The sequence below is a fragment of the Canis lupus genome, chromosome 1 (genome assembly GCF_048164855.1).
Source record: "Canis lupus baileyi chromosome 1, mCanLup2.hap1, whole genome shotgun sequence".
Taxonomy (NCBI): Eukaryota; Metazoa; Chordata; class Mammalia; order Carnivora; family Canidae; genus Canis; species Canis lupus.
The window spans coordinates 86,333,064-86,359,706 of NC_132838.1; the positions used below are offsets into that span (position 1 = coordinate 86,333,064).

At 40.7% G+C, this 26,643-nt stretch overlaps 2 long non-coding RNA genes across 5 annotated transcripts in view; both read right to left on the reverse strand.

Moving 5' to 3' along the window:
• The window catches only part of LOC140639744 (uncharacterized), a 77,951-nt gene that overhangs the window by 12,124 nt on the left and 39,184 nt on the right, over nt 1–26,643 (reverse strand). The gene's annotated exons all lie outside the window — the stretch shown is intronic.
• On the reverse strand, nt 1,952–24,866 carry LOC140639748 (uncharacterized). The gene is made up of 2 exons (XR_012036364.1): nt 24,778–24,866; nt 1,952–5,802 (listed from the first exon to the last, which is right to left on the reverse strand). It is a non-coding gene; the product is annotated as an uncharacterized lncRNA (long non-coding RNA).

Sequence of the window (26,643 nt, forward strand, 5' to 3'; positions counted from 1 at the left end):
TCCATGTATTGGTAAAAAGCAGACAGTGAAAGTAAAAGAAAGGCAGTTAGAAACCCTAGGAAAAGCAAAAAAATCTAAACAAGAAAGCAAATATATTTAAATAGACCATGAACAATATTCACATAATTGTCACAATGCGAGCACTATTTACTGGCATTTATCCTTTAAAATCGATCAACAAAGCACAGAGACTTAATTACAATCCCAAAAGAGAAAGCAAATGTTATCAACCTTAATCATATAAAAGATATGGGTGACAACAGTTAGAAAGTTAAAGGAGTGAGGAGAGCTAAAGAGAAGAGCATGTATGATAATGGCCCAATCTTTCAGAGCAGAAAATTAAGAGATGGTACATACAATGGATAGAAAAAAAGTAAAATATTTATTTACTCATTAAACTTACGAAGTTAACCAATAGAGGAATTAAAAAGAGGCACAATTGTTTGGGAAGCAGAGATGGGATGGTAATGTAAGTACACTAAATCTTTTCCCTTTATATAGGAACACAAATAATCTTTAAAACTTACAAATCAGGAAATAACAGTATAAACATACTTTCAGACAAATTGAGATGATACCAAAATAATTAAAATCCAAAACTGTTAAGAATCAGATACACTTTTCTCTAGGGGATGAGACTCAGGGTAGGGAGGCATAAGGCTGTTGTTCTTTGGTATTATTTGAGATTTTTAGCCAGCAAGTGCAAACATTACTCTAATAAAGATAAGAGTTCTTATTAATGACTAAGATGTCATTCCTGCTGTGAGGATTCCGGTACAGAAAACTGGTAACTAAAATGTAAGGGAAAGAGGGAATAACAAAAGGAGAGGATGGAGAGAGGTGACAAAATATTTATTGAGGGTCTACCTTGTGCCTGTCCATTCTGCTGGATTATTTACATTATCTTATTTCAACCTTCTGCCTTTCCAGTGACTTCCCCTTTTTTCCTCTGAACGATGGAGGCTTGAAAAGGTAGGCAATTTATTCAAGATCACAGAGCTTCATGCGTGAGAGCCCGGAATCAAACCCAGGTCTATCAAAGTCTAAACAGATGTACTTTCTCTTTTAGGAGGCGGTCACCTAAAGGCAAGGGATGTTTGGATATCAGTAAGATTTCTAAGATAAAAGCTGCCTTCCTGCCAGAGGAAGTTATAGCCAAGGGCAGGCAAGTTAACCCACAGATCTAGGATACAGCAGGACAAGGCAGGCTCCAGCCCCTGGGTGAGGCCTTCTCCAGAGAAGCAGACTGCTGAGAGCCTCTTTCTGATGTCCGTGTCCTATCTCACACATTCAAAACTTTTAATATCTGGAGAGATGAATGATTCATCTGAACCCATCCCAGGAGTCATGAAATGTTTCCCTTTGTTGGAGCTAGACACAAGATCAACTAGGAAGAGAGATGGCATCCTGCAGATCCCTACCACAGCCAACCCTTCCGTCTCCCCATTCTACTGCCCTGCCTCCCACGTAGGAGACTTGGGGCAAGGCTAATTTGGTCACATTATTTCTCAGTGGGACCCTCCCTCAGAAATCTTTTTAGGCATTTTTGGCCATTGCATTATTCTTTTCGTTGAAACATTCTGTTAAAACTTCTCATCACCTCCTGAAACTCTCAATCCCCTTTCCTCTTTCTCCTCCTCTCCTCTTTTTGCCCTCTCTTTTCTCTTCCTCCTCCTCCTTCTTTCTCTTCCTCTTCTTCTTCCTCTTTTCTCTCTCTCTCTTTCTCTCTCTCTCACACACAGCTGGTAATCATGCCTACTATTTCTCCAGGAAACACAGACCACTGCTCTCATAAATCCAACCAACACTCACCCATTCTTCCTTTCCTCCCATGTCAGAAGCCTACCCCTCCTCTCAGGCAAAGCTAACGCCTCTACTTTCACTTCTTGTCCTGTTTTTCTGGAATCTGTGTCATCTCTCTCAATCTCTGTTTTCTACTCCTCCTTCTCCAAGAGCACCTTTCCCTTACCTGAAAACATAGCTAAGCTTCCCCCACCAACCTTCCTTTCTTCCCAGTGGCATTCCTTCCTCCACAGACATTTGTGGAGCACCTACCAGGAACCCAACACTGCACCAGTGAAGAATACTTTCGGGCATGAGGCAGGCCTGGCTCCACAGAGCTTACAATCTAGTGGAGGAGGAGATGATAAGTGAACGGTAAATATAACATTACAAATTTCCTAGGAAAGAAACAAATAGGGTGCAGTGAGAGAAAATAAATGGGGGGTGGAGTGCCCATCAAGTCAGGGTACCCAGGAAAGGGCTCTTCTATCACTTCCATGACTGGACTTCAGGCTATCACCTTTAGCCTGGCTTCTAAGGAACCCTTAAACAAGTTCCCTGCTTACAAATTCCACCTTTTGGTTCTTTTCAGATGTTGCTACTGTAGTTGAGTTTCTAAAGCAGATCAAATCTTGTCGGTCCTCTACTGAAGCCTGCAGTGGTTTCTCAATACCTGTAAGCCCTGATGCTTGACCCCAACGTTTAAAAATGCCTGAGTGGTTAAGAAGAGTCTGTGAGATCATGATATAAACAGACCAGTGCTGTGAGGAACGCTTTGTACTGACTTCCCTCTCCAGAGCTCCCGTGGCCTCATTCGTTTTGCCAATCTCTGTTTTAGTTGTTCTGTTGGAGCAGCCATCCAATGGAAAGCTAGAGCAGTGGCATTCTCCTTCATAATCCCTGAGAGCTCCTAAGAAGAGGTTGAGCTATGGAATCTGCAAAGGGGAGAAGGAAGTGACTAAGACTTTGGAAAAAGGAAGGGTGACCCAGAGCAAAGAAAGAGGGCCTAGGAGATGAGCAGCAGGAAAGAGTTGTTAGGGTGGGCTCCGGGACAGACACAGTACAGCCGCCTCTCTTAGCCTCCTACTTCAGGCTATGGCAGGAGACCAGGTTTTAGCGTTCTTCCTTAAACTTCTATTTGGAAAACTAGTCCATTAAAACAAAATAAAACTAAATTTGTTGAATTTCTCATTTGGTCAAGTGAGTTTCTGGGAATTGGCCATTGCGTGGATTTGCTTCAAGAGTCTAGGGGAATTTGACAGTCGGCTTGTCTGACTGATTCTGCCACAGGGAAGTGAGTTATGTGGGTCAAGTTTAATGCCATGGGCAGAGGAGCTTCTACCCTGCTTCCTTTTTAGTGTTCGGGAAGATATTGTGTCATCGGTTGCTTCGGCATCAGCGTGTGGATAGCAGAGGGTGGGCCTAAATTTAGCTCTCCCAAGCTGCCCCAGAAAGGGAGTATGGAACTCAGTTGAAGGCTTGACTGGGAGCTTGTTGGCAGCTCTCTTGATGAAGCAGATGAGGTAACCCGCCAGTGGTGGACCAGAGCTGGCTCACTGGGCAGAGAGCTCACTGTTGCATTGTCAGAAATTTCAAATCAGTTGCTGAACACAGAAGTTATTAAAAATTAAATTGTTCGACCTTACAATTAAATAGGTCCTATTAAACATAAAGGTAATGCAATATTCAAAACGATCACTCCATAGTTATTTTGCTGCATCTTACTATTATCTTGCTCTTGAGATTATTTACTATTTACTATTACTATTGTATCTGTATGGCAGGTCTCTCCCCAACTCCGCATTCGTCGACATCATCTTAGTAGCTTGATATGCCAAGGTATTTAAACTATAGAAGTCTGCAAATACTACCACTCAGGGCCCCTCCCACCCAAGACTAACTGCTAATTGTTTTTGCAACACACCATTGCCTGTGGTCCACACCGCAGGGTAGACTGCCTGCAAGAGAAACTAGAGCAGTCCCGCCGGACCTGTGCATTGCCAAGAAGGCAGGACCAAGTCAACAAGAACGGAGATGGTCCATGAGTTACACCAGCTACAGGCTTTAGACTCAGACACCAGCAGAACACCCTGGAGTAGCACCAGTCCGCCTCAGTGATCCCCATGCAGGAAGCAGCCCAGACCAGCCATGACGTGGCAGAGATCAGCAAGCATCCAGAGGACACCAAAGACCCCCAACCGCCCTCTGCCACCATGGGATCACCTAAGTTTCACCTTCAGATGCCATCTTGGAAAGAAAGAGGGGAAAAAGCAGAAATCTGAAAAACTGAGCACTTTATCCAACAGAGACAAAGAATTTACCTAAAGGAATGCTTTTCTTTATAGAATTGAAGGAAATTCATCTGGTGGGACTGAAATTGTCCTTAGCCCCTAGGCTGGCCAACTTGGGCAGAGGTGATGGAGGGAGGGTGCTCTTTGGTGAAGACAGACCAGTTAGAGAGGAAAGGAGCTATGCTTTGTTGTTTTTGTACGTGTAAGAACAATGTATGTGAATTCATCCTTGCTGCCATGGTGATATTGAGCTTTTATTAAGCAGTAAGTACACTTGGTATCATCCATATGCAGATGAAGAAATGAAGGCTCAGAAATGAAGGCTCATGTAACTTACACAGCATCACACAGCTAGGACACAGAAGGAGACAGGCCTTGAAAGCAAGGTTGGTATGGCTACAGAGATTGAGTCCTTCTGTCCTACTGTCTGTCATCAGCCCTTGCTCTGGCCCTTCTGTCTGTGTACATACTGCCTCATGACTGGGGCAGACCAGGGAGGGGAGCTTCCTCATGGGAAAGCATCTGGAATAGACAGCCTGGAAACCAAGGCAAGTCAGGAAAGTTATTACTTGAGCAGCGGACCATCAAGACTTTGGGGCCTAGGATAAGAAATGAAACATTATTGGAAAGGAAATTGAGGTCTGGAGGTGAGTGCACCCATCATGAGGAAGGTAAGTGGGCTACAGAGCTGGCAGCTACCAGAGCTGGGGGGCAAGTAATGATGAAGGTATGGAGCAGAGAGCCCGGGTGGAGCCAAATCCAGAAACACTGACCAATCAGTCCGTTCATGCAGGCCCAGCTCATCTGGCTGCCAGAGCAGTGGCCGCCTCATGCAAGAGCCAAACCCAGCATGCAACCAGCTTTTCTCCAAAGTGTGATGATTACTCATGCACTCCCTCCCACTGCCCTGCATGCCCCAGGAGTGCTTTCTCCAGCCGCCTCTTATTTGTTTGAAAAGTGAGTATTTTTATTAGTCTATCAAAGTAATTCATGCAGATAATTTTAGAAATGGACATAATACAGAAGGGCTTATAAGAACAAGCAGCCGTCACCTGGCCCGCCCCCTCCCCCTTCCAAGTTCCAATTCTCCACACTTTGCACTCGACCTCTGTAAACTTCCAGATGCCTCATGCCCTCCCCTAGCTCTCATGGAACAGCACAAGCTGGAACCTGTCCCAAGATTCCTCCCCTGGTTTTATTATCTCAGCAAGAGTGGGAGGAGCCAAACATAAAGGCCCCGAGATATAGAGCTTTGGGGAAAACAAATAGACGGAGGTCCAGAGCAGGCGCAGAAGGGAAGGGAGGGGACCTCCCAGGCCTCTTTTGTCTCACTGATTTCCATGGGCGGATGGATGGTTTCTCCCCATTGTCTGGTGCATATTGTGTATTTTTTTCAGCTCCAGGGAATGAGTCAGCATCTCCCTCCTCCTTTACTTCCCATCCACTTCTACAGCAGCTCTCTAGAACAACCTCACTGACTCCCTTTAACATGAAGAACTTCAAACACCAGTTGAATCCAAAGGCACATTTTTGCATCCTGGGAGAAGTTTGTTCTGGGGCCTGGTGCTGTAAAAACTTAAGAATTCCTTTGTCTGCTGTCCTTAAGGACATCATCCGCGCATTCACTCATTCACCAGACATTTGCTAAGCATCCGCTCTGGGTCAGGAACGCGTGCAGCACGATGGACACAGTTTCGTGTGAACTCTGTACCCTCATCTTGCTGTGAACCTAGAGGGAAAGACAGATGAGGAGTGGTGAGAGGGCTCATGAAAACAAGGTGTATGGAAGCATCTGGAAAGACACTGCCCTGCTGACTGAGAAGTTGGGGACAGCTTTCCAGATAGGGGAATCTGAAGTGAGATTTAAAGGCCAAATCTGAGTTACAGGATCTGCAGAAGGCATTGAGAGCCTATAGGGATGCTGAGTGTGGTTGGAGCAATCTTCCTGTGATCAGGACCCAAAATAGCTTATGGATATTCAGAATATCTGAACAAGGTCTGGTTCCTGGATCAAGAGCCTAAATCCTGATTTTTAGACAATGGCACCTGCTCCCAAATTTGGGAATGTTTAGATTTTGCCTGTTACAAACCAGTTCCCCAGTTCACACCCACGTCTCCCCTCAGCTGCATAAGCAACCCTGTAACAGCAGCCAGCCCTCTCTTGGTTCTTCGGGTCTCCTTGGACTTCTGGTTCAGTTTCCTGCTTCTGGAGGCTCATATCCAATATTTGTCGTTCAGATGCTTCCTTTCTTAGCACTCTAAGGCCCTGGGAGAGGAAGTAAAGGGCTTCTAAGCTGCATTCCCACTATTGCAAGAAAAATATATGAAGGACGAAGCATGTAGGACTCTAGGACACATGGAAGTCCCCCAGAATTCCAGCCAGTCTCCCCCTGAAATTCCACTTTGGTATTTCATCCCTTTGTCTAAATACTTTGGTAGCTATTAAGCTGAGACTCATCCCAGAAGAATAATATTTGAAGTATATCAGTTCCAAACTTTTTTATTTTGATGGAAAAGGGACATCATAACACAGGACAATAGAAAAGTGTACATCATTGAAGAGAGGAAACCATTCCAGTCTGAAAGGCTGAAAGATTGAAATGTCACAACTTTACCCAGGATTAGACCTGCCTTTCAAGAGAGAGAAGAGAAAAGAGATGGGAATAGAAGCAGGGGAAAGAGGAGATCACAAAGGCAATGGAAGGAAGGAGCTAAAGGGAAGAGCAGGAATCTGAGCAGGAAGAGATAAATAAATAACATGACACAACCAGGACCACATAAACCAGGACAATTTTTATGGGAAATGTATATTAAAATAAGTACTGAAAGGGGAGAAAGAAGACAAGAGAACAAAGTATGGGTCATACCACACTTGGTCCATAGAGAATCATTTTGGCTTTGGCTGGTTTAAAATAAAGCCAAAGACCAATCAAATGCACCATTTTCTGCTGTCTCCCACACACACCTCTCAGCCAACCCACAGCCTAAGCACGGCCGCTCCAGGAGAGGACAGACTTGTAACTTCCTGAACTTGTTACATGGAGGACAGTTGAGTCCTATTCCTTGTCACAGATAAAATTAAGTCCCCTTTTCAATTTTTGCAAATTCCTTCCGAATCCTTTTGCAATTACTCCTCCACCCCCCACCCCGCCTCATTTTCTCAAGGGAAACAGTCAACTGAACAGGAAGTCTAACTGTTCTTCATGTGGAACAGAAAAGGATATGGTAACTCTGAGAAAAGAAATCATTGCAGAATTAACTCACAGTGTGAAAAATTCTATATGCAAACACATGCGTTCACGTGCACAAACACACACACACACACACATTCACACACACATCACCTCTGGGAACCTTGATCTTGAAAACAGTATTTCATTATCTATCCACTAAAAAGACAAATCCCGGGTGCCTGCATGGTTCAGTCAGTTAAGTCGTTGGCTCTTGATTTGAGTTTAGGTCATGATCTCAGGGTCCTAAGACTGAGCCCTGAGTCAGGCTCCACACTCAGAGGTGAGTCTGCTTGAAGTTCTCTCTCTCCCCCTCTCCCCCCTCCCCACTACTCATGCTTGCAGCCATGCTCTCTCGCTCTCTCTCAAAATAAACAAACAAATCTTTAAAGAAAAATGACAAATCCAGTTTTAGGCTAGATGAGGATACAAATTTTCAAAATATCTGTTGGGTACACATTGATGGCCCTTCTCTGCAGATCTCATCAATATAGTGCCCAACAGGGAATTGTAGCTTAGTATTATAGAGATCAACCCACTGGTGAGGAAAAGGTCTGTTCAGATTGTTCACCCAGCATTCAGAAGTTAATCTTTCCAATTCACAAAAAGTGTCAGGGGGGAATGTTCTAGCCATGTGTTTCTCCTGACAAAAATAGAGAAGAAAATAATGCTGTGCCCCAGGAGTTTAGAATAAAGCTGATAAGAACACATTCAGGAATTTTTGAAACACCACTAGGGAGTACTTACAGATTTAATTGTAGGTAGTAAATTTGGAAAGCCATGTTGCCCTGAAACCATTATTTATTTTTCTCTGTAAGCTTTGGAAAGCATTGATTTGGAAATATGGATTTATTTGCCCATAGAGTCTTTTGGAAAACATGTTCTGGTTCTTTTCATGGTCCCAGCCTATCTTTCTGGCTTTATATGGGAGTTAATTTCTTTTTAGCATTATATTCATTTCCTCATCTATAGTATATACAAGGTTCAACTACATCTCTCCAGAGTTTTGTAAATATTCCTACCGAGGCTTTCTGGAGAAGGAAGAACTTTAACTCCTTCCAGAGAAGGCTGATTAGTAAGAAGGACTATGGATCAGTTTAGCAAGAAATAGGTGTTTTCCTTAGACCAAAAGGGAACTAGTTTAACAACAACATGTTAAGGTGTACATTGAAGAGAACTCTTTTAAGAGATACAATGCCTAACAAATTCTGACACTGACTACTAAGGAATACTTATTGCAGGAGATGTTAAAAAAATTATGTTATATTACCATTTTTAAAAATTATTTAAATAGTAAAAAGCTTATAATGATAAAAGTCATAAACTGCACTAGGAAAAAAAGCCACACTGAAGCCATTTCTATCAGAGAAATTTATTGCAAAAATACATAAGAATGGAGGCTCCAATGAGAAATCACTCATTAGCTACATGGCCAGTCCAGGTCCTAGCTCTTCTGATTCTGGTATGTGACTGGCTTCCAGGAGCTTAGGAGGAGTAACTCAATGTGCCAGACTACAAACCAAATGTAAATGCTTCATCTTCTTTTGTTCAATTAACAAAACATTTTTAATTTCCCCAGAAGGAATATGGGTGAATTTTCTAGCACTTGATATGAAGTGACCTTGTTAGTTAGAGAACAGGCAAATATGTCTCCATGTAACAAACCACTTTCCTCCTTGTACAGACTCCTTAGTTAAATTCACTGTCACCTGGAACTGTGGCCTTGATTAAGACACAATGCTTTATCAGTTATATCGGATTCTACAGGAGAGAAATGATTAGAGTCATCTTTCTTTAAAGGTTACTTTGCCATCATAATTGAAAAAGAAAAAAGTAGCAAAAAGGAAAGATATATGCAACACAAGTATAAAGTATTAATGTCCTTAATGTAAAAAGTGCTCTAATAAAAATGCAACTGGAAAAATGGTTTTGGGGGGAGGAGGGGCTCTACCCAGCATCTGAATGCCTGTCTAATGCAGACAAGTATTAATGGTATATAAGCTACCACTTTTTACTAAGAAGCCAGAGCGACCAAAGAATACTCCCTTATCCTACTGGTCACTATAGTTCAGGCATGTGGACCTAAGCTCAATCGATCAGGTGCTTGCTTGTACCAGGGACTCTGAATCTTGAGAATGATGCAAAGACAAGGAGGCAAATGGAGAATTTATTCACAGTAGTATCAAGAGTCCCAAGGTAGTGACATTGAGTTGTACAGATTTCAATAACAGCATATTAACTATCCTGTCCTACAGCATTAGATTTATTGCATTCTACTGCCTGGCTCTCCTTTACCAAGCCTGGTTCTCCAACTTTCTTACTGATCCTCCAAGGTCCTCCATATCCTTCCAGCAAAATCCATTCCTATCTAGGCTAACCAGAGTTAACTATTTTTTTTTAAGTTTTATTTATTTAAGTAATCTTTATACCAAATGTGGGGCTCAGACTCACGACCCCAAAATCAAGAGTTGCACACTCCTTGGACTGAGCTGGCCAGGCACCCCAAACCAGAATTGACTTTTGCAGCTTGCAGCTAAAGATCCCTGACAGAAGAAATGAATAGACAGTTCCCAAGTGAAGCAACATATTGGGAAATTAACATAGAGAAAGATATTCAACTTCACTAATGATCAAGGAATAGTAAATAAAGAACAAAATACACCTTTTCACTGGATTAGCAGTGATTAAAAGAATTGTTGGCAAAGGTGTAGAGAAACAAGCCATTTAATAAACCATTAATATGAACGAGCTTATATGTTGATGCAACTTTTCCAGAAGGCATACTGGAAATGTGCACCAATATTTAAGTATGTATACTCTTTGATCAGCAATTTCACAAATAGTAATTTACCTTAAAGAGATAATTAATTGGCCCATGGCACAGCATTAAATGTTTTCATGACTGCAATGTTTACAATTGGAAAATGGAAACAATCTAACCATTCATCCACAGACAAATTGTTAAATTATGATCAATCTTTTTAAAAGAATATTATTTAGCAGTTAAAAAGTCCAGGTTATATCTATATTTACTGAGAAATATCTTCAAAGCTTTTATGGAAGTGAAGAAAAGTTTTCGGAGGCATAAATATTGTGTAATTTCATTTTTTAAAAGTATTTTTCGGCCTAATATGATAGGTAGAATTAGAATTCTAAGAAGTGCCCCAGGACTTCTGCCCTGGCTCTTATACCTGTGATCATGTTACATTACGTGGAAAAAGGGATTTCACTGATGTAATTAAGATTACTTATCAGTTGACTTTGAACTATTCGAAAGGAGATTATCCAGTTGGGCCTGACCTAATCACATGAATTCTTGAATAATACAGCTAATGGCAGAAGGAGAACTCCAAAAATCAAAACTCAGGATGGACTTACTGGCTTAAAGATAGAGGAGACCACATGGAAAGGACCTGATGTCACCTCTAAAAGCTGAGAATGACCCCCAGCCAATGGCCAACAAGGAAACTAGGACCTCAGTCTTACAGTCTTATAACTTCAAGGAAATAAATCATGCCAACAATCCAAAAGAGCTTGGAAGTGGATTTTTCCCTAAAACCTCCAGATAAGATATATATATATATATATCCCCAAGGCTCATGCATCATAGCAGAGTGAGACCCTGAACAATTGGCTCTAATAACATAATCTATACATTATTGAAGTTATTGTTGCCTCTGGACAATGAGATTTTTTGAGGGGTGACATTTAGTTTACTTTTTAAACCAATCATTCGTGCTTGTTTTTTCTTCACAAGTATAATCAGAGGAAAATATTTTAATATATGGACAACATAGAACCATGTGATGACCTGGAAGCCACTTGCCTCTCTCTATAGACTTCTCCTGCAGCCTACACAAGAGGAGTTCCTTCCCACTCCAACATGAGAGAAAGTAAGGTTTTCGGTCACTGTCGTTTTGTCTTTTGTTTGTTTTTCTCTAACCCACAACCAGAAAGAATTTCAAGTGTAGAAGAGGACAGGTCTTAGAAGCAAGAAAACTGGGTTCAAATGCAATATTGGCAATCACTATGTCTTTCTAGATGTGTTTCCTCATTTGGGAAAGAAGATACAATAATACCTTATGGAAGGCTGTTGCAAAGATAACCATAACAATGCCTGTGAAAAATATAGCATCATACCAGATGGATAATAAGAGCCAACATATATGGAGTGTTTAGAATTACTCAGCACCTGCCTGGGTGGCTCAGTCAGTTAACTGTCCAACTCTTGGTTTCAGCTCAGGTCATGATCCCATGCCATGGGTCATAGGATCCAGCCCCACATAGGGCCCCATACTCAGTGGGGAGTCTGCTTGAGATTCTTTCTCTCTCTCTCCCTCTCCCTCCACCCCTCCTTCTATTCACGTGTTCTTTCTCTCTCTCTAAAAGAAAGAAGAAAAAGAAGAAAGGAAGAAAGGAAGAAAGGAAGGAATGAAGGAAGGAAGGAAGGAAGGAAGGAAGGAAGGAAGGAAAAGAAAGAAAAAGAAAGAAAGAAAGAAAGAAAGAAAGAAAGAAAGAAAGAAAGAAAGAAAGAAAGAGAAAGAAAGAAGAAAGAAAGAAAGAAAGAAAGAAAGAAAGAAAGAAAGAAAGAAAGAAAGAAAGAAAGAAAGAATTTGCCAACACCATTCTGTGTGCTTTACATGCCTGCTACTGAATCAGAAGCCAAGTTTTAACAGGATCCCCAGGTGACTTGTGTGCATATTCAAGTTTGAAAACTACAGCTCTGTTATTTAATGTTCACATTCATCCTAGGAAGAAGATGCCACATCATTCCCGCTTTACAGACAGGATAAAGTGCCCAAGGTTAGTGAGACACAACCTGATTCCAGACCATCCAGATCCAGAGCTCACAAGCTTAACCATTCTACTGTACTGCCTCTCACACCAAGGGTCTCACCAAAGAAGCTGAATTTCATTGTTAATAACAGAGCCCTTCCTGTTGCTCTCAGCACTGCAGTCTCTGTGTAGAGAGGGCCTGGACCTCATCTCCCAGTTGCAAAGAAGAAAATGAAAGAAAATAACATTTTTAAGCCCTTGCAGTGCTGAGCCAAAATAGATTTAGAACAAGTCCTTGTAATTTCTTCGTCTTTCTGTTTTTCTCTTACCATTTATTATTACCAAATGTAGTCTCCCATGTTAGCATTGGGCTAAATATCTACATCCACAGTGCTTTTCTTCTTACCAAAAGGTCCCACCCAGAGGGAGACAGTTACTGTTGATGGGAACTCCATGCTCAGTGAAATGCACCTCATATTTGGTACATATTCAGTTTGTAAGTAAAGTCAAAGGTGGATAAGATGTATTTGATTTTAACTGCGGACCCAAGGTAGTGATATTTTAAATCTTTGGTTGTTAATGATACCTAACACTTGAATGTCATCTCACATATTGGTTTTTGTATGGACTAAATACCACAATCCTGACAACCCTAACTACAGATATATTCTGGTCTTACAGATAGGAAAGTGAGGCATCGTTAGTAGGTGAGAGAATTGAGGCCTGAACTTGTGCTTGGGGCACATCCAAATCCAACATGTGTATTGCCATAAAACAGTTACCTTTAATCATTGTCTGTTAAAGTCCAGTCCCAATAATATAACCAATTGGCAGAAGACCGGCATGAATCGCCGAATTCTGAACTTCAATTCTGTTTAAAGAAGCATGGGTTTATTTTAAGTAATATGAGAGTAATATGCCCTATGGTCGAGGCTTAACTATTTTCCCTACTGTTATTTTTATATTATTAATTTGCATGCCTCTTTTGTAGATTATGCAGCAAAATGGCATTCATAAAAGCAGCTGGCACACGGGAGAAATGGGATAGGACCTATTTTAAAAGAAACACAAACACTTTAGCCCCAGCGCTTGTCCAATCCATCAAAAATTCTATTTCTCAAATTAAATACAATGAAATCCTTTTAGACATTGTTTCAGAGGTCAAAACAAAACAAAACAAACAAAACAAAACCTTGTGTGTGCTAAATGGGCTAATAGGGCTCTGCTGCATTTGGCTGCCTGTGACTATGTCCCCTTTTTGTCAGTGCATGATAGCAGCAGAGATACAAATTAGTGACATTAACGATGAGGATCTACCATATTCTTTATTCCTTTTGTTAATACCAATATCTTTTCAGATCTATAGGAAAAAAAAATTATTTGCCCCCAAATGGTAACGTCTCTTATCATCATATGCTGTCTCAGTGCTTTCTTGAGCACACAGGGACTTGAGTCTCAGGTGTGCACTTTAGCACTCAATATAGCTTTACTTTGTTTTGTTTTTTAAGATTTCACTTATTTATTTGAAAGAGAAAGAGCAGGAGCAGGGGAGGGGCAGAGGAAGAAGCAGACTCCCCGCTGAGCATGGAGCCTATGTTGTGGGGCTCTGATGTGGGGCTTGATCCTAGGACCCTGGGATCATGACCTGAGCAGAAGTGAGATGCTTAACCAACTGAGCCTACCTAGGCACCCCTCAATATAGTTTTTTAAGCAAGTTTCATCCCTATGATGGAGACTCGAGCAGAAAATATTTTCTTTCCACACAAAAATTTCTCAAATTGGAATTTCTAAAGATTCCAAACTCTCTTTCTCAGAAGTAAAAAGAAGTCTAGCATTGAAGGTTGAATACTGCATAATATGTACATAGAAATAATGAGGTTAAGGATCTTTCTGTGTCTTGTTGTGCAGGCTGTCATCCTGCTGGGAGGCATGGGTGTGCCTCACCTTAGGGAGGAGCAAAGCCTAATGAATGTCCCCTTCTCTGTTGTGAAAGGCATGCCATACTTCTTCAACATTGCCAGGGTGGTGCCCCTCCTTTTGCCAACTGGGCATACATGAGAATAGCTATTTCTGAAAGGCCTCTCCAGGATAATGGCTCTCTGTTGCTATGTGGACATGGGAGGAGCACATCCTTCTTTTTCTAGTGGATGGAGAGTAGGTTGCAAAAAGAGAAAATCCCACATATGAGCACACCCTTCTTTTTCTCGTGGATGGAGAGTAGGTTGCAAAAAGAGAAAATCCATGTGCTCTAGTAAGTGCTGTCCATGACAGCTGTTCTTCTCTGCATGCTAATTTCAAAGGTTGCTGATCATCACATAAGGCATGTTCTTATTTACCCATCTCAGTAAGTTCAGCATAGAAAAATTGGGGAGGAAGAACACCGACCAGTATAGAGAAGAATCATAAGAACAAACAAACTACCAAGGGCTCACTCTGGACCAGGCTTTATAAATGCTAATAATAGTAATAATAATAATAATAATAATAATAATAATAGTAACTAGCATCTGTTATGCACATATCATGCACTAGTCACTGTGATGAGTGCTTTCTGAGTATGAACTTTTTTAACTATCACAAGAGAGAGGCTAAGAAGCATGCTCCACATCATACCACCCATCAGTAGCAAGGGGTGGGACTTGAATCCAGACAGGTGGTTCCAGAGCCTGTGCTCATAACCCCTCTAACATTGTCTCATGGAATCCTTACGACATGCCCCAAATCCTTACGACATGCCCCACGATTGTTATAACCCCATTATAATCCTCATTAAAAAAAAAAAAAAAGACAGACTATATCTTAGAAAGGTAAAGTGTCTTCTTTAGGATTACTGAACTGGTAAATGTGATGACCTGGGACTTAATGACAGGCCCAAATGACACCAAGTTTCAGTTCATTAACCACTTGACAGTTTCATCAGAGAGCTTAAAAATTAAAATGTTAGACTCTATGGCCACATTTGGTGATCTGTGCATCGTGGTTAGAGGCAGAATGTCACAGGGAGGAAAGCTCTCTGGACGTCATTGCCAGTAGTCAGAAAAGTCTAGTGATGACAACTCGTTGTCTTCTATGCAAAAGCTTCACCACTAGGCTTCTTAGAGAGCTAGCAAACAGGTGATCAGAAGAAGAGCTTGCCATTTAGAACCAATGTCTGGCATCTAGTAAACACTGTCATTTATTCCAGATATCTAGTGTTCTCAGCCTTTATCAGAAATCTTTGCAGAGTGTGGGCAGGGAGACAGGGCATACAAACAGCAACACACCTGAATCAAAGCCAACTATTACAAATACAAAGAAAACATCTATGCTACAATGGGTCTTTGTAGAAAGGCCAAGAGATTCAACAGTAACTCCTCCAAAAACCTTGTTCTAGATGAAGGAAAATTAGAAGAGGAAAAAAAAATGGTGGGAAGAAAATTTACTATGAATAGTTAAATTATGGGTGGTTTTATCCTTCTACTGTCTAATATTATCTTTGACTTTCTGTTTTTTTAATAATAATCATATACTACTTTTAAAATAAAAAGTAAATGCTTAAACTTTAAAGAAAGTAGCTGGTTGTAACTTTAAGATGGGAAAAAAAGTCCAGTGATGTAATGGAATTTTTTACTTATCAACGTGGTGCCCTAAAGGGAGTTGCTCAGAGATGCCTAAATTATTCCTAAAGTACATAAATGCTCACTTGGTTATTCGTTTCTAAATAGGCCATGCTTAGATCCACAATGGAGGTCTTCACATGGTTGCCTACCATAGTTTTGCTGGGAAAAGAGAGATGGCGATCCTACTAAAGAGTAGGATTAGAAAACAGAGAGGCTATTTCTTATCCTTAAAATGAAAGCAATAGGGTGAGTCTCTATTATTAGGTCACCTCACCTGGCCTCTTCCATTTAAAAAGCTCCTCCTAGGAGCCACTCAAGCGAACATCATCTGGTGATTTTGGTTTAATTCTTATCCTTAGAGAAAAAATGTGATGAATAACTAGTGATAGTTCTCTGAATTATGCTCCATTCCAAATCATTTTCTTCATTTAATTATCTAATAAATTCACCTAATCATCGGATATTTCACAAAAAGTATTCATCTCTTGGGGCACCTGGGTTGTTTAGTGGGTTAAGCATCACTCTTGGTTTCCACTCAGATCATGATCTCACGATTGGCTCAGGTCATGATCTCATACTCGCATGGGGCTCTGTGCTCAGCATGGAGTCTGCTTGTTTGCCTCTCATCCCTCTGCTCCTCCAACTTGCTCTAGCGCTTTCTCTCTCTCTTTCTCTCTCTCTCAAATAAATAAATCTTTTTTAAAAAGTATTCATTTCTCCAAATTTTTATATACATTCCATTTCAGATGAAAATTTGTGGCATACTATTCACGTTACATATTTCCAAATATCAATCTGAACTCTAAAATCTATTGGTTTAAGTATTTCAGGTCAAACTAAGTATAAACAGAATGTTAAAAAAATATGTTTAAAAAATGAAACTTCCCAAGTTTTCTTATTTGTTATGCATTATATGTCTCACTTAAGGTGAATAATAATAATACACTGGAAATGATGAAACTGGAAAGCAGGCCAAATCTTAACCTGAATAAATCTTCCTTATCAATACACACACACACACACACACACACACACACACACATACACCCAGATGGACAACTAAAATATTAGTTTGCTAGAGCAATCATAACAAAATATCACAAACTGGGTGGCTTAAACAACAGAAATTTAGTTTTCTTTCTTTTTTTTTAAAAGATTTTACTTATTTATTCATGAGAGATAGAGAAAGAAGCAGAGACACAGGCAGAGGGAAGAGCAGACTCCCTGCAGGGAGCCTGATGCAGGACTCAATCCCAGGACCCTGGGATCACGCCCTGAGCCACAGGCAGACACTCAACCACTGAGCCACCCAGGTGCCCCAGAAATTTGTTTTTCCACAGTCCTGAAGGCTAGAAGTTCAAGATTAAGGTGTCATCAAGTTTTGTTTCTTCTTAGGCCTCTATCCTTAGTTTATATGTGACTACTTTCTGTGTTTGTCCTCACATGATCTTTCCTCTACATTTGCACATTCGTGATCTTTCCACATGTCCTAATATCGTCCTCTCTTAAGGACACAGTCAGATTAGGGCCCACCCTTGGGACCTCACCATAATTTAATTACCTCTTTAAGGGCTGTGTCTCCAAGTATAGTCACATTCTGACGTACCAGAAGTTAGAGTTTCAACATATGATGAGGGAACAGGGGGAGCCACAATTTAGCCCATGTCATCTGGGAAAGAGAAAACCCACAGTCTTATCCCCATTGTTGAGCCAGTGAGAATTATGACCTATTCACATTCTCCATAATAAAGTAATACTGTGATTACTTAAAAGAATGGTTTTTTAACCTTTTCACTATTGATATTTTGGTCTAAATAATTATTTCTTATGGGCAGTTGTCCCCAGCCTGTAGAACATTGTAGAACATATAGCAGCATGAATGAAATGAACGTGAGAGGATAAATGACTTGCTGAATGGATGATGTAGCTGGTAATTTATAAATCTAAGAGGGCATCCCAAGTCTGTGTTCTACTAATAGGATCAGAATAACACTGTCATACACATACACATACACAAAAATCTTACACACTGACACAATACTTACAAAAAGACCAAGATCTCTCTCCCTGTGAGGACCACACATCTACAATGTAGTTGTCATTTTACAGTTATGAAAAGCTGGATGGCTTAGGGTTGATAGTTGAATAAACAGGGCTGAAATCCCAACTCTGCTATCAATTAGCTGTGTTTTGGGCAAGAAACATGCAAGCCTTTGCTTCCTCACCTGTATAATGTGTACCTCATGGAGGCAAATGTAAGGATTTAATGAGACAGTATATGTTAACTTCTTAGCAAAATGCCTGGCGCATAGGAAAAGCTCAATATAGATGTGCTATTATTTATGTGTCAAGGCAAATAATCCAACCAAACACAATTGCTATGATGTTTCTATACAACCAAGTAACTGCTGTATTAATTTCCTAGGGCTCCCATAGCAAAATACCATAAACTGGATACCTTAAAACAACGTAAAGTTATTGTCTCACAGTTCTGGAGGCCAGAAGTCCAAAAATAAGCTGTCAGCAGGGCCATGCTCCCTTTGAGACACTAAACAGAATCCTTCCTAGCCTCCTCCTAGTTTCTGATGACAGCTATCAATCCATGGTGTTCCTTGGCTTACAGCCGCATCACTCTGATCTCTGCCCGTGTCTTAAAACAACATTCTCTTCTGTGTGCCCCTGTGTCCACATTTTCCTCATCTTATAAGGACACCCTGACCCAGGATGGTATCATCTTAACTGACTAAACCTGCAATAACCCTGTTTTCAAATAAAATCACATTCTAAAAGTACTGGGTGTTAGGATCTCACAACTGAACCCATAACACTGGGCCATATTTCTTAGGTCATATTACTTAGAGTCCTGTTCTTCTAATGTCTTTCAGACAGATTTAACGAACACATATTAGTGTTCACTGTGTGCCATTCACAGTTATAAACACTGAGTATATTTCAGTAAACAAATAGGCAGAGACCTCTGGTCTTTTGAGGATCAAATATTTCCTTTTTAGTTTAATTATCTATAAATACATATAATATTTGGGATTATGGGGCTAATAGTCTATGTTAGGCACTGTTGTACATGCGTTACGTTTTTAGATCATCAGAAAAATCCTATGGGGTAGATATTAATGAGATCCCTATTTTACTGAGGCAAGGGTACTTAAACGAGTTGACCAAAGTTCACACAGCTAGTAAGAGGAGCAAAAGTACAATACAAACCAACCAGACTGGCTCAGAGCCCAGGTTCATAAACACTGTACCATACTACAGCCTTTACAGATAAGACACTGACAGACTGGGAAGCACATGCTGAGATTTCTCCATTCTTATTCCCATGATATTAAATATTCTTTAAATACCATGATTTTGCATAGTATCTTCTAACCCACAAAAATCTAACCCTTTATCATCAGGTTTGTATATAAGTAAGCATTCTTGAAATGTTAGGTATAAATCAAATGCTGATAAGTTAAATCATATATCATGCTGGACAAACACATTTTTATAGATAATTTCACTTCATTTTCACATAACCTTTTGTTGCCAATTCGTTCTAATTCTTAAATTCATTTGTTGACAGATACATGACAGATAAATGACAAAATTATGGATAATCCCTCCATAACATTTCTCTCGCCCCCCTCCCCCAACGGCTGAAATACACTAAGAACAATTGCTATTTAAAAGAACTACTAAGAGAATGTTTTTGAAATAAGAGTAAACAGACTTTAAATTAGATATTCTTCTCTGGTATCAGGATCTCAAATGCAGTATTAGCTGAGATTAACAGCATTTATAGCTGCATTAGTTATAGAGAAAAATCTGTCCTAGTAAAGTCAATTACCTCAGGTCCCATACCAAGGCCATGCTGAGGAGTGAGAACAAAAATAGCCCATGGGTACTTTTTAAACATATTTGTGGAAAAATATGACTGTGGAGGGCAAAAACCACCCCACGCCCTGATCCCTGAGACTCCACAAGCTTGGCAACACTCTTCTAACTGTAATTAATTTTATACACTACTTAGAATGATTCAGTTCCCCATTTATGAGAGGAGTGGGAGCCAGAAGATTAGGAAATCTCTATTGTTTTTTTTTCTTCTTCTTCTTTGCAAAATTTAGGGAAAGAACCTCATTGGCAAAACTGTTCACATTGGAAGGGCTCCTTCACTCAGCCTCCCACAACACAATGGCTGGCAGCTTGGAACAACATGAAGAAACCCTGGTGGGGAAACCCTGGAAACCCTGCTTTAGGGGAACTTGGAAGGAGCAGACAAGGGACTCTCGTTTTGATCCTAGTGGCATAATGATACTGAGAATTCTCATAACAGGCTAAAGGATCACACACATGGGGATCAATAAGAAACCTTCTCTACTCTTTATCTCTAAACCCCACTTCCCCATTCTGATAGGAAGATCCTAAGGGTTCAAAACCTTGCTTTCTTTCCTTTATATGCCCAGGGAGTGCCTACATGGGGTGGCGAATGGAACATTACTGAAATCTTCAGGCCAAATTACTAAGATAGCTACAGGCTACATACGTGAATATAATAGAATTCATATAGTATAATAGAACATCCAAAAAATATAAAATGCTAGGCAAAACGCAAAAAGCTCATAGGGGTTTGTAAGTAACATAGGAAAATAGTTGTCATGAAGTGGAAAGAATATCAGCCTGGGCAATTAACAAGTATTTGAATCTTGGAGTCAGCAATTCACCGGTTGTGGGATCTTGGCAAATCCCTTAACCTTTGAGCTAGACTGTCTTCATCATCATATTGTGAAAGGCCCTGAAGAGGGATATATAAAAAAATTAAAACATAAAGCTTTGTCCTCTAAGTAGTTTCTGATTTGAAAGCAGAAATGGCATATAGATGTAAAGTGATAAAGATACAAATAAACAGGAATATGGTGATTGATATGCAGGTATAATAACTATACTTATTGGATTATTTTGAGAAATAAATGCAACAATGTGTGTGGGAGTGCCTAATAAGTCATAAAACAGGTTTTATAGTTTATAGATTTCATGCTATAGCCCCATTTCCAGTAGGCCTGTTTTCTATTTTTGTTGCATGATTTGACTAAAACATTTGTGGTGTCATTCCAATAACAGGTAGTGTTGGAGGAGCCACACTCAATATACATGATTCCCAAGGTGAACTGGGTAAGTACTCCTGTGCTCCTGAGGAGGACTAAGTGCCTCTCTCTTCTCCTGCCTTCCACCTGGAACTGTTACCTCCATACACAAGAACATAGTATATTATCTGGTAAATATACACCACCACCACCTATGGAGTAAAAATCTCTTCCTTCTTGTCAAAGAAAACAAGTTCAAAATCTATGTTTGAAATACTTTTTCCTTGATCAGTTTCACCATAAAGTCTCTTCCATCCCCATTTTTAGTTTTTGGTTTTTTTGTCACCTAGACCACAAAGAGTTTATAGACTAAATGCTCTGAGTTTGAGCTTATAAAACTTGTGGAATATTAACAAGGGAAGGTTCTCACATAACATCACAGATGTGATGAAATGGAGTTCTTCTAAAAGAACTATATATGACCACAGCATGAGTTTTCTTTCTTCAAGTTATATGAGACTGTTTTAAATTTAATTCACTTTTCCTAAGCAAGCATAATGATGTGTTGGATACACAGTGTGAATCCATGAAATTTCAAAAGACCCAGTAGCAGTTGGGCAGAAAAGTGAGTATGAGAGGGTTAATGGGCATTTCAGCCCACAGCTTTTGAGGATATAAACAGGGGATCACTTTGTTTGATCTTATAATGGAAGAGCAGGGGAAAGCCTAATTGTGGAGGGTAAATTCTGTGCCTTAAATAACCATATAACAACAATCTGTGTCAGTTCGTGGCATGCAGAAACCAGATTAATTTTGGAACACAGCATGGTAGAAAAGAATCCATTAATTCTCAAGACTCTTAAGCCACCAAAGACTGCTGACACCACTTTTTCTGTGCTGTGATCCTGCCCCCCTGTTGAGTAGCAGTAAATAAATGCCAGCTAGTTAAGCATTGCAGATGAAGTTTGTGGATGAGAACGAGGAGCTAGTATTAAGAGCAAAGAGTCCACAGTTCAATGGCTCTGACTCCTGGTGGGTATTTCAACCATAATTCTGCATTCAGGTAGCTGACAAGAATAATAAGAGTCATTTCAGCTCTGAGGCTTGGTATTCCACTCATAAGTATAATAAATAAGTTGAATGACAGAACCATCTGTAAGACTGACATCTCTATGAAACAAAAATCCAAACCAACCTAAAAAGTTGGCCACTAAAGGGCCTTAAGGTCTTGCCTAAAATTTATATAAATAAGGCACAGACTTCACACATAAAAGAAAGGACATCAATATTCAACAAGATTTGGAATGAGTGAGTACATGATGTCCATTGAGGACAAATATTTAGGTCAGGTCACACACACTGAGTATATCTTCCTTTCATGATTAATTAACCCTACAAAACAAGCAACTATAAAATTTCAGTAGCAAACAAACTGTAAAGCACTTATTTTTTACTCAGGCACCTGTTGGGATCCAACTGATATAAGCTGGGCTCTAAGCTTTGGATCTGTCTAGGGCTGGTCTGTCCAGGATCAGTTTCTCATTTCTCTCTTGGACTAGCACAGGCACATTTCAAGCCTTTGCTTACGTCATATCTGCTAACAACTCACTAGTCCAAGTAAGTCATATGACCAAATCTAAAGCCAAGAGTCAGGGAAATAGACTTTGCCCACCATAAGGCCCCAGCAAGGGTATGAATGTATAATTCCTCTGGCAAAGGAAATGAAGAATTGCAACCAATCATTTTGTCTATAACACCATGGATGTCACAAGGAGAAATGGGTGATTTATATCAGGAAACCACTACACTAAAATAAGAAGAACTTTTGATCCTCAGAGCTGGAAAGAACCTCAGTCTAACACCCTCACTTCACAGATGAGGAAATAGAGGTCTCAAAAGAGGAAGTTCTCCCCACACTCATGTAACTGGTTAGTGGTCTACGCAGGTTGGGCCAATTCACGTTCCAATGCACAGCAGCAGATCACACCAGCGGAAGGGGAGGAGCCTTTGTTCTCAAGCCAAAGGGCATCAGTTCCAGTAACAGAGCTTTCCTAAACGTGGTGTATTCTTTATAAGAGTGAAATGTTTCACTGGAACACAAAAGCCCTCGGGCCTCCCGGAAATTTCTATCAAGAATGTGATATTGTATTCATTCAAACAACTGCCAAACTCACATTTTGTATAGCCAGCTATAATGCCTAATTTAAAAAAAATAATCATGTCATCCTGTATGTACTCTGTAATCTTTTTACCCTTCCCCAAAATGGAGCCAGAAGTACCATAAGTCATTGCCAAATTTATTCTAGTTTGTTATTCCACTACCAGCCAAAGTGTCCTTACAAGTGTCTAGCGCTTCACCCTTCACCTCACGGAACCCACACCAGGAGCCTGACCATCTCTTTCAAGGTCCTCCCACATGACACCCCAAATCAACCCATGTCCCCTTTTTTCTCTACATAGTTTTTTACCACCACCTCTTCCTCTCCTACTGTTTTGAGATCAGTGATTTGTCCTAATGGTTTAACACCAGGGCCTCACCAGGGCCATGCCAAAGTCAGTGTGCTGAGTGAATGTAGATCTAGTCTTTCCTGTGTAGAACCAAATCCTCTGAACTAAGAGGACAAATAATAAGCAACTCACATAAACGGACACAAAGGGCTGTCACATTTAGAAAATAAAATCCTGCATTTCTCCTACAAGTAGGAAGAGGAGGTTGGGATGTAGCAGGAGACTGTTCCAAAAATCCCTCAGATATTCAAATATTTACAGGTTTGTCTATCAGGAGAAAGAAAAGTCTTAACTGATGGAGCTCCAGAAAACAGAACTAGGACAGGTAGGTGAAGCTAGGAAGAGAAATTACGTATGCTCAAAATATGGAATAACTGGGTAACAATTAGAGCTATCTAAAAATGGACTAGGCTGCCTCATGTGGCACCAAGTTCCAGGTCACCAATAGCGTCTGAGGAGAAGCAAAGTGACAACTTGTCAAGGAGGGCATTCAGGGGATTCTTTCTGGAGATGGGGGCTGAGAGGCAGTGATGTTAGGAGCTGCTTTCAAGTCCAGGATCCTGATTCCCACCCTCTCACTTCTCTCAGCCTCAGTGAGGCCTCCTGGGAAGTGGTAGTGGTGAAGTTGTTAAGAGGGGCTGGGGCAAGAAAACTTGAGTTCGAATCTCACCTCCAGCACTTACTAGCTAAGTGGCCTGGAGTGAACCACTTAACCTTTCTGAGTCGCCACTTCCTCACCTGTAAAGTGGAGTTTTCTGCTTCTGCTGGTTAGGAGGGATCAAGGAGATATTACATGGGAAGTGCTTCAAATAGTGCCTGGCAAAGACTAAGTGCTCATCAAATATTAACTTATATGATGATTATGATGACTTAAAGTAGGAGAAAATTAGAGGAGCCAGAGGCTTACCAGAAAGGACACCATGATGATTTGACTACCATCTCCAGCCACAACAGGGTGAACACAGAGGTAAAGGTGGTGTAGACAGGCAAAGGGTAAAGGATCCACCGTGGCAGACCCATTAGCATGCAGGGCTGCATGGTCAATGTCATGAAACAACCATGAGGTTTAGATGCCTTTCCCTTTTTGATAGCACTTGTTGATTTATTGCCAAGACTGGAATTCCCCCCATCCTCTGGCACCACCATTATGTTCTCTACTGTCAGTTTGACCAAACCTCCCTGGAAGTATATCCAGCTGCCCATCTCATCCTTCATCTGTACCCCAGACATAGAAACAGTGTATTCACTGGGGCAGAGCAGGAAGAGAAATTTCCAAGAGCTACTGGCAAATGACAAGGAATAAAGGAAACTATATCCAGTGGATTATTTTTGAGACACTTCTTGGTGGTGAGCACACTGGACACCTCTCTGTGAGCCCTCTTGCCCCACATTTACTATTTCATCCCACTGAGCTTTCTGGAGCAACATGTCCTCCTGTTGTCCCAGCCCCAAACCCCTCAGCTTTGAACGGCTCATTTCCCACATGTTCAGCCCACAGCCCCAGCCTGACCTCTCCAATCATATCAATTATGCACTCCACTGCTATGCTGGGCCGACTTGTTCAACAATGTTTAGGTCTGAGCTCCTCGGAGAAAGGACCTTGTCATTTCTACTTTCACTTTGCAAGGTGTCACGTGTATGCCCAGCACTGCATAAACAGTAAGAGCAGGTTAAAGGTGGATTTTCTATGTGTTCAAGTTATTAAATGAAAAATGGTAACTTCTGTTTTTGATTTTAATGCTCTCACCTGCTAACACTCACTTTTATTTTCATATTTGTGGAGACAGGAAATATCTTAGTTTAGTTTAGATCTACTCTACTGTTCTTTTGAGAGAAGAATGGGCTGCCCTTAAGAGTTTAAATTTCAACACCAGATCAGCATGCAAAAACTTCAAAAGCCTATTTTTCCCTCCAGTAATAATTGACTTTAACTATACAGTGTTTTTTCTTTACCTCCACATAGTACAAATCTGATCAATGTTTGTTGAATGAGTAAACAAGCAAGAGTCAACGAGGACTCATGGCAAGACTAGGAGAAAAGCTGATTTGGTGATGGTTTTCCCATTTTACCACCAAGGTAAACATTTACCACTGGTAAGTGTCACGGTCATGATCTTAAATCCAGATCTCTTGACTCCAAGTCCTAGCCCAATTTCTTTGATAATTACTTCCCCACATCAGTATTTCCCAAACATCAGTGATTTGCATACCAGATTCAAGATTTTGCCATGCCTACACATTGTCTGTACAATAGTTTGCTTTGCATTTATTTATCATCTGTACAGTTTATTTTACATTTTCCTTTAACTTAATTCATTTTGATGTATATAACACTAGACAACTGTATTTTTTTTTTAATGTTTGTCCATGTGTACCTCGTATCGGCATACAAATGCTGACATAGAGTCCCTGCCTACTTCAGAACTTGGACCATCTCCCCCTATGGCACCAACCTTACCTTTATAAACCCACACATAACTCTCAGACTTGAAAGCAACTGTCTGTAGCCATTCCACCCTAAATGTTCTCAATCTCGTCTGAAAACAGCTCAGATAAGAAAGAAGAAGTTTCTTTCATGCTTCTGTCACTTTCAAGGCCTTCTGTGAGGCATCTTCCCCTTTGTTGGGCCTTGGAAAGACCAAACAAGCCCTGACATAAGGCTCCCTTTATTAACTGAGAAAAGGAAAAGTATAGTATTTGTGGTTGTGGCTGCTGGGGCTACCTAAGAGCCAGGAGCCAGGCAGTGGGAAGCTCTTCCATCTATCAGGAGAGCTAGCAGTGGGCATTTGAACCATTTACACTTCTCAAAGACTGTCCACATTCTCCCTCTCTCCAACCCTTGTTCCTTGTCATTCTCACTGCACCTTCTCTAGATAAGGTCTTTATCCACTCATGCTTTGGTCCTTGTAAGAGCGTCTTAACTGGTGAACTGCTATTCCAATCTCTTGCTTCTGTCACTTTGTCCACACACCCCAGTTTTCTGCAAGCTACTTTGAGATCACTCCCCTACTCACAGCCTCTCAGTGACCACTTCTCCCAGCCTTATCCCATCTACCCCTTGCTGCTGTTCAAAAGAACATAATTAAAACCCTGGTAAATCAGGGAAAGAGAAGCTCCACAATTTTCCTGCTCATAGTTGGAGTGTAACACACATCTGGGATCTCTTACCCATTCTGCTTAATGGGTAAGCTCAATCTTAGTGATGATTCCAAGAAAGTAAGATTGTATTTTTTTTTTAAAGATTTTCTTTATTTATTCATGAGAGACACAGAGAGAGAGAGAGAGAGAGAGAGAGGCAGAGGGAGCAGCAGGTTCCATGCAGGGAGCCCAACATGGGACTAGATCCCAGGTCTCCAAGATCAGGCCCTGGGCTGAA